This window comes from Austrofundulus limnaeus, unplaced genomic scaffold (genome assembly GCF_001266775.1).
Source record: "Austrofundulus limnaeus strain Quisiro unplaced genomic scaffold, Austrofundulus_limnaeus-1.0 Scaffold541, whole genome shotgun sequence".
Taxonomy (NCBI): domain Eukaryota; kingdom Metazoa; phylum Chordata; class Actinopteri; order Cyprinodontiformes; family Rivulidae; genus Austrofundulus; species Austrofundulus limnaeus.
Window position 1 is genome coordinate 222,990 of NW_013952943.1, and position 8,885 is coordinate 231,874.

Below are 8,885 nucleotides of genomic sequence, written 5' to 3' on the forward strand. Positions count from 1 at the left end.
ACACACACACACACACACACACACACACACACACACACACACACACACACACACACACACAATCAGGCCAGCTAATTGTGTGTGCACTCAGACATCAATGCGTTCAGTCCCTGGTTGTCTTGATTATACATTTGGGTTGGATTTGAAAAGTATCTTGATTAAATATTGAAAGGGACCACTGTCGCGTTGCGTGTCCTCAATGTTTCACTCTTCCTCTGAGGCCCTCACAGTCGCTCCACGGTAAGTATATGTGTGTATGTGTGTGTTTGCCCCAAAGCTAAACATGATTTTATTTATCAAGTGTCATGTCATTAGCTGCTTGGCTCATCGCGAGCACTATTAAAACGCCACAACGTTAAGTAACCCCGGGTTATGACAACAGATTAAGAGCGGTGTAGCAGCCCACTTTCTAATTTCAGTCTTTTTTTTTTTAATCCTCTTAATTTGCAACTGCATCGTCAAATACTAAYCAACACGTGATCGAATAGAAAAAAAAAAGATCAGGAAATCATTTTGTAAACTTGAGCAAGACCACAAAGCAACATTTCTATCCTGTTTTTAAAATTTGTCATTTTCCACTTGATGTTTTTAATTGTCTTTTATCCTCAATTAATAACAGACTCATGAACTGGGACTGTGTAACAACAGAGTGAGTTTACAGGTGTGTTCAAAGTTCAGGATGAGAGGATAACCATATGAATGGATCTGAAGGTCTCATCAGATGCTACAGGAAGGAGACTCAGTAGATGGGTGCGGTTTTATTTGGCAAATAACCTGACCAGCTTAGGACCCATCAATAAATGAAAACAAATATTAAAAATGAATATTATTTGGAATAAGGGGATAAAGGATGAGAGTGATGTAATATTGGATTGGGCTGTGTTGAGATGAATCTGACCAAATCCAACTGCTTTCCTGCTATTTCCTTGCATTTTAAAATGTGAATCTTGACAATATGTTTAGCTTCAATTAATTATTTTAGGGTTAAAACATTATATTACACTGTGATTGATAATGTGACAGCCTGTCAGCAAGATGGGAGGTGTGTCGATGGTACAGCTCCACACGTGCAGACTCTGGCTCCAAAAACACAACATGGCAGCACCCAAACAAATAACATTTTTGGCTCCAGTTTTAAATAAATGGAAGTTAATAAATTGACTTCATTMATTTTTATTTATGGCGATGGTCCCAACTCACTAACAGGCTGTCACATCGCCAGGGTAGCATGACGCTGTTTTGTCTGCTTTTAGTGCTCAATGTCAATGAGTTGAGCTGAATGAGTGAGTGAGAGAGAGAGAGAGAGAGCGTCATAATGAGGGATGAGGAGATGAATGAAAATAAAAGAGAGGAAAAGGGATGAGATAAGGAGTGAAGGTTGATGGAGTCAAGACAAAATGTGCTGAAAAGGTGAGCCAACTATAAGAACACTTGCCAAGTAATTAGAGGTGAGGTTGAGGTGTGTTCCTGTTCCCAAACTCTAATCTAACATATTTTCTTAATTTTTCATTTTACTGCTTCTCTAAGTTGCCTGAAGTAAAACCTGTGTGTTACATGCTCCCTCGAAATTATATTATATGTGAGGAGTTGAACTCGCTCAAGCCTTCATTCAGCTATAAACATGATTTCTTTATCTCTGGATTGCATAACCTTTAAGTCATCAAAAGCATATTTTATTTCAAATTCTGCAGAGGTAAAGTTGTGCTTTGCAGCTGAGGACAATAAAATTAGAAAATAAAGCTGCAATGTAATTTGAAAGGAAAGCTAAAACCATTTTCAGGTGATGTGACGCAGAGGTTCTCAAACTGGGGTCCGCCAGCTGAAGCTGGGGGGGTGGGGGTCCTCAAAAAATTACGAGTTGTTGATTTTTGTTTTTATTTTTTAGCATTGTATGTGGAACAATGTACAACTAAAGCAAACAAAAATGTTTAATTATCCCCATGGCATTTAGGGGTTAAAATGAAGGTAAATTATATTTAAGTCAATATAAGCTTTATTAGAGCAGTGGTTTCCAAACATTTTATCTTCTGACCCACAAAATATCCATGGCAAAAACTTGTGACCCCAAATATTACTGGTCTGAGTACACAAACTTTGTTAATAACCCTAAAAACACAGGCTTTTTGGCAAACTAAACAGCTTATACACAAATATAAATACTTATTTATACTTTTTTTTGTGTTTTTGTAATAGTTATAGGGAAAAATCAGGTCAACAAAACATGGGCATAGTAACAATATTTTTATACTATATTTATCCATTTTAAATACACTAACCTCACTCCTTTGTAACAACCAAGCCATAAATGTAATTAATTCAGAAAACCTTTTCAGGACCCCACCTTGATGTTTCGGGACCCCACTTTGGGTCCCGACCCCAACTTTGGGAAACACTGTATTAGAGGGTCCCTGGAAATGTTTCACCTTCGTAAGGGGTCCCCAGACCTAAAACATTTAAGAACCCCTGTTGTAAAGATGACTGCATAATTTGTGTGCTTATATTCAGGATGGATTTGAATATTTATACATTTTTTTTRATTTTGTCTTTACAAATTTCCCTAAATTTACATTTTAATGTAATAACTGTTTTGTAAGAATTTAAGGCAAACACACACACAGCTGTAGTTGAGCTGACAGCTTCATTAGTGGAGAAAACATCTGGATAAATAATAAATAAATAAAAAATACAGCAGTGACAGTAAATCTGCCAGCATTTTCATCTATTAATTATTAGCTGCAAATAAACACTAAATAATGGATAATTTACAATATTTGTTTGCTTTTAAAAGCTGACTGAATGTAAAGGCAGTGAGGTTATCACGCTGAAATAAAGTTTGCACAACTTCGCCTACCTTCGTGCACACGAGGAAGTTCAAGGTAGCTTACAGTTCCGAGGGTGGGACCTGTAAAAACAAAAACAGGTGGGATTTTAACAGAATTGGATGCTTTGTTTTTCCTCTGTGATTGCACGTATTCGCAGTGTTTACTGAGCCACACGGAGGTGGACATTTGCGTCCCGCGGCTGTCCGACACTAACATCCTGACTGGCACACAGACCTGACCTAGAATTGCTACTTAGAATTTGGGCGAAACCATTCCGCCGGAGCGGAGGGGGGTGGACCGACAAGGGAAATCTTGACTGGGATGTAATGGAGTTGGACCACTGGAAAGCTCAAGCGAAAATGGGGGGGAGACCCATTCCTATTTTATAATGTTACCATGAAAATGTTGTGATTTGATAAATGTGCGGCGGAAAGTGGAGAAAAACGGATATGAAGCCGACATCCCAGGTGAGTGTTCCCCCGTCTTTCCTGCCAGTACGTAGCTTAAAAAAAAAAAAAGTGTCGCCGCCGCTCGCCTCCTGGCAACGGGCACACGCGGGTCCTCCTCCCGGGGACGTCTCACTCCGGTATCCGTTCTCCTCTGCCTCTCTGTGCCCCCCCCCGAAGCCTGGCTCTATAGCAAACCCACGTCGCGTCTGGCCCGGGCAGACGAGCGAGCTCCCCCGCTCCGTCGTAAATGGCGTGTTTTCCAGCGCAACAAAAGCGGATTATTCACGATGTTTTCGGCACGGTGTAAAACCCGCGGAGAATCATTGGCTTTTTACCCCATTATTACACCGGAGGACCGCCCGTGATTCGCGAAAATGGGGAAAAAGGATACAATGCAGCATGCATGTTCTGCATTATTCGGGAGCCACACGCCGTTGGTAATGTATTTTATTCATAYGAAATGTGTTTGGTGTGATTTTTAAACGCGTTAAGAGATTTTAGGCCTCGGCTTGTGTTTGTGTCGAGCAGCCTTATCATCTGCCGAGCGGTTTAATTGTTACATTGTTGGAGCTAGCAGAACTTGAAAATGAACGTTTACCCAAGGCGGGCCTGAGTTGTGTTATTATCCGACAAAAGCCCCGATGATGAATCTCATTTAGGATGTAAGCGTGTGTGTGTGTTTTATTTGTATATGTGTGCGTTTGTGTTTGTGGCCGACGTCGTTGTTCTCGCTCTCATCTCCCGTCCACTGCCTCCCTCTTCGGGGAAGACTTTGTTTGCGCTGGCCGAGGCTCCATGAATGCCTCCCTTCCCCCCCACCACCACCACCAGTTCTCTGGCGAAACAGGAACAACTTCTTTTAGGAAAAAGAGAAGAAGAAGAAGGAAAAAAAAAAGTTCCTGGAGTTTCAAGCGCCATGGAATTACTTTGTCCGCCAAGAGTTGTCCAGTGAGGCGCTGAGATTTCAGGGGAGGAGGGAGGAAAAAGCCCAGTTGCTGCAGTTGTGTGCAATTTGCAGAGTTTTGTAGATGTTTGTAGATGTGTGTGCATATTTTAGAACGACTTCCTCCGAGCAGGCCCCGCTTCACAGTAACTTCTTGTGGCATTGTGTGTTGTGTTATCTTGACAAGAAGAGTGTGTTTTTCACATTTGACTCATGAGTGAAACAACTCTACAGGTTCTTTTTTTTTTTACCCCACCCACTCTGTGAATAAATGAAGTTTACTTTGCCATCCCTTTTATTGAGTAAAGATGTGATTTGCATCAATATGAGATGAAATTTCAGCAACTTTTTTTGACTTTTAGTCCTTTACCTGATGCTCTTGTTCATTGTGAGTACCACCAGAGTGGGTCAGGGGTCTGTGTCTGGTCCAGACACATCTGAACTGCAGAGCTTCCTGTTCAACAACTCAAGCCTCCTCAATTGCTAGGCAACACTGCTGTCTGCCATTAGTGTGTGTGAGCTGTTGTACTGTTTTTAGACTCTGTCAAAAGTGTTTTTTTTTCCCCCGTGCTCGCCACTTATAAAAAAAAAAATCACAAAAATCAAATGTTCGTACTAAAAAAAAAGCTTTCATAGAGGATGGCAGGTTGTGTTGTGATTTCGTATGCAACACACTGGTCGATAAGTGAAGTATAAATGAGGATCTGGGTTACCGTAGTCCCCAAAGGCCTCTGCTGTGCTGTGGTTACGTGTTGACTACACGCTGGTCTTGTCAACACGAGCGACGGAGTGCTTTTTCTTGCTGTTTGCTTGTTTGCATTTCGCCCGATGAGCAAAGTTGTCTCCCTTCTGTTCCAGGTGTGAATGACTTGTGGCTGTAGGTCGTCGTGAGTGGGCCAGGTTCYTGCACAGCCTCTGTGGCTGACTGGGGAGGAGTCGATTGGAGAGCAGACATCAGTGCCCAGGGGACCTGAGGCCTGTTTCTCCATATGAGGCCCTACTGAAAGGACAGGGGGGCTTCTGAGGTAACCCAGCTCCACGTAGGCTGTATACCCCCCCTTTTAATCATTCATGTTTATTTTKTGTGTGTTTTTTGCATACATATCTCCCTCATGTTGTCAGAAATKCACATCCTGACAGACTGAGTGTAAATTATTTTKTCACATCCTCATTACTTTCATTGCTTTTACAAGGTGAGGCAGGGTATATTGCACTTCATRTAAGTTGCAGCAGCAATAACATGTTGCACTGCGATTACAGAATAACAAAATATTTCTGTAATGTACGTCGCTTAAATGATCAGTCGTTTGACACATTCGTGAGTTTCTGTTTTGTTAAAAAAAAACATGACTGCTTTCGCCTGGGAATGATTTTGAACCTAGTGACTTTGTGGCATTTAAAAGCGTGTGTTTTCACTCTATATAAAAAATATCCAAAGAATGACATACACTTGTTTTGCAGCTTTTATGCATTTACCACAAAATTTGGCACGGAAACAAACGCCGCTTTCAGAATCTTAACTGGTGTCATAAAATGAGAGCTTAATGCCGCTGAGATTCAGCAGGAACAAGCTCTTCCTAAYACTGGTCATTATCTCTTTGACATTTATCCATGGAGGTGCTTGCATTCTAATGAGAGGATCTTTGAATAGTGGAGCGCTTACCCTGTTGAACTGCTGTTGATGGTCAGGAAAGTGGTTTCAGGAGGAGCACCTTAGAGCCGAATTGCTTTGGACGACCTGTTCTCATTTTCTGACTTCGTACATCGTGGACGAAACACGGTCAGGATGCTCTCCCTGAGAATGCTGTGCACACTGTTTATTTATCTGCTATCTAATCCGAAACGTGTTAACCAAAAACCACAGTGAGTTGAAGGACACAGGGAAATGGATATCGATGTAAGGCGGCAAAGGATTTATTTTTGCCTCTGTGTATTGGCGTCTCATGTTTCCATGCATTTGTTTGCTTCATGGGTTTTCTAATTAAAACTCGCAAGGCTTGTGTTGTGTATGACACAGAGGGATATGGCAGAGAGTCAATTTGTCTTTCTTGGCTTGTGTAGTTGGTGGCAGGGGGGTGGTCCTCTTACGAGTCACACAGTAGATTAGACCCAGTGTGTCTGTTTTCCTATTGCTTCAAATGTTTATTTTCACGCTGCGGGATACTTTTTTTGTTATAGTTTGTCTCATAAACTTTGAAAGGTGTCCATTATAGGCAAAATATCTGATTTCCATTTACCCGAGTTTATGAATAAGGCATCCTTTCACAATTCATTAAGGATTTTAGTTTATCCACTGAATGACTTCCTTAGTAGTTGGGCCTCCATTAGTACAGTAGTGTATTGTAGTGTAATGAAGGATTGACCCAGGAGAAGTGAAACTAAAGGTTGGTATCCCGTACATGCAGTGTTGAAATTCTAGGGAATAAAAGTTCAAAACCTCCAGATTTTATTTTTGTAGCTGTAGAATTTGAATCTTAAGGATTAAAGAAACTTCATTACTGAAATKGATATTTTTTGTGATGCCTGCAAATATTAATCCTCAACTATTACAGTAGACAGGTGACGTCTTTATCATTAGCGATACATAACTTCATGATGGCAATTACTTGAAGTTAACACCATCTTCATATTGTTTGAATAGTTTTTAGTCTCCCTCCTAAACCTGAATCTAATTTTTAGTTTCAGCAAACATTTCTTTTGACACTCCCTACCTTTTTATATCCAGGTAACATCAATGTCAGTGCTAATCTGCTAACATAAACATCATGGATTTGATTGCAAAGTCAAGATCTGTTTTGGTGTTGGTGCATTGTTGTTGACTTTGATGCTAACATGCGTCTTGGGTGAACTGACTACAAGTGGATATCTCAAAGTACATGTTTTCACATTTGTCTTAAGAAGCAACCTTTGTTCTTGATGCAGATAAACATGTAATGCGGAGTTATTTAACTAACTCGCTAAAGGGGGGCACTGTTACTAAAACCAACAGTTCATGGGCCGAACAAGCAGCAATTATTGTATTACGTAAATTCAATTTATGATTTAAAATCTAGTTTTATTTTAAATGAACTCATTGGCAGGCAGACTGAGTTGTATAACCCTATGAGAGATAATCTTGATATTAATCTAAGTCAAAACTTTCAGTAAATGTTAAAAGTTTATGACCCCCAAAGATGGCACTCAGTGTGAACTTTTATTCACTTCAGGTAAGTTTCTGCCTCTTTTTATTTTTACTTGCAATTTTTCTGTTTTGTCAGAGGACATGATGTCATGTATGAATTTGTGTGGGAATTGTTGCCCCGACAAGATCCTCAGGGATGCTTCTGGTTGAATAAAAATGTACCATTCCATCTGCTTTCATGTTTCTTTGCTGTGATTGACAGTCGTGACGCAGACAAGCTGCAATCTAGGCAAGGGGCCCTCTTAAGTAGACATGCTGTTGAAACATTGGGACTGTTGTTGCTTTGAGTCATTTTATCTGTCCACGCAAAAAGAAGTTGGCTGAGCAGACGGTAGACGATCCAGCTAACAGAAAGAAATGGGTTAATGGCAACAAACCAACAAGTATGGAATAAAATGGCCAACAGGAAGCATTTTGCAGTGATCAGGGAGGTGTCCAGTCAGGCTTAACCACTAAATCATTCAGAATTTATTTAAAATAATGTTCTTAATTTTTTTAATCCATTTGGATTGTCTGACGTGGCCCTGATTTAATTTACTGTGTAGTCTTGTAAAAAGGTGAAACATGTCACACCCTTCACACAGGGAGCTGTGTTTTACTTTGAAATCAGGTTTGTGAGCATCTATTGTGTGTCACAATGTTTTTATCAATAACCGCGTAAATGAGAGGAAGCATTTGGAGGTTCAGTGCTTTGTTTGTTCTTTGGTTGGACTCCCGATAAGTGATTGGTGTGATTGAATCAGCGATTTGTGGAAAGGTTTCAAGCTTCCAAATGGCTTTTGAAAAATAAGCAAAGCCTAGCAGAGCTAGACTTTGTTTGCACGACTGAAGCTGTTAGTTTACTGATTGCTTAGCTGATTGCCAGAAGACAGTTTGTCAACCGTGTTGATRTGTTGGTATGAGAAATGACATTATGCACATCAAGTAAGTCATTTTAAAACAAATTTTAACCAACTTCAACCAAGTTAAAACTTTAGTTTTTCGTGATGGAAGTAAAATTTACAGTTTTGTTTATGTTGCTTGGCTAAGATAAAATATTTTAATCAGTAATTTTTACTGTTTTTCAGTAATTTATTTAAAAATACATTAATAAAACTGCTCAGTAATTTAGGTGGCAGATTGCATGGAAAAAAATGTCATGTCACAAACATAAMATTTTCGGGGCAGCTATGAATTGAAAGTTTTGCTGTGAAGTGAGGTAGTAACAATGCTGAAAGGGTCGATACAAAAAAATAGGCTGACTTCGCAGCTCAGTAATGTGATGAAATTATAGCATACAGCGGGTAAAATAAGTATTGAACACGTCAACATTTTTCTCAGTAAATATATTACTAGAGGTGCTAATGACATGAAATTTTCACCAGATGTCGGTAACAACCCAAGTGATCCATACATACAAAGAAATCAAAAATAATCTGGAATGGCACAGGGAAAAAGTATTGAACACATGAAGAAAGGGAGGTGTAAAAAGGCATGGAAAGCCAAGACAC

The 8,885-nt window shown here is 39.9% G+C and overlaps 1 protein-coding gene across 2 annotated transcripts in view; it reads left to right on the forward strand.

Moving 5' to 3' along the window:
• The first annotated feature begins 3,137 nt into the window (after nucleotides 1–3,137).
• The window catches only part of bcl9 (BCL9 transcription coactivator), a 39,563-nt gene continuing 33,815 nt past the window's right edge, over nucleotides 3,138–8,885 (forward strand). The window contains exons 1-2 of one of the 2 annotated variants that reach the window (XM_014026295.1): nucleotides 3,138–3,289; nucleotides 5,073–5,239. The gene's annotated coding sequence lies outside the window, so the exon portion shown is untranslated. Of the gene's footprint in view, nucleotides 3,290–3,406; nucleotides 3,709–5,072; nucleotides 5,240–8,885 lie in introns of those variants that run through there. The other variant, XM_014026294.1, reaches the window with a different exon arrangement.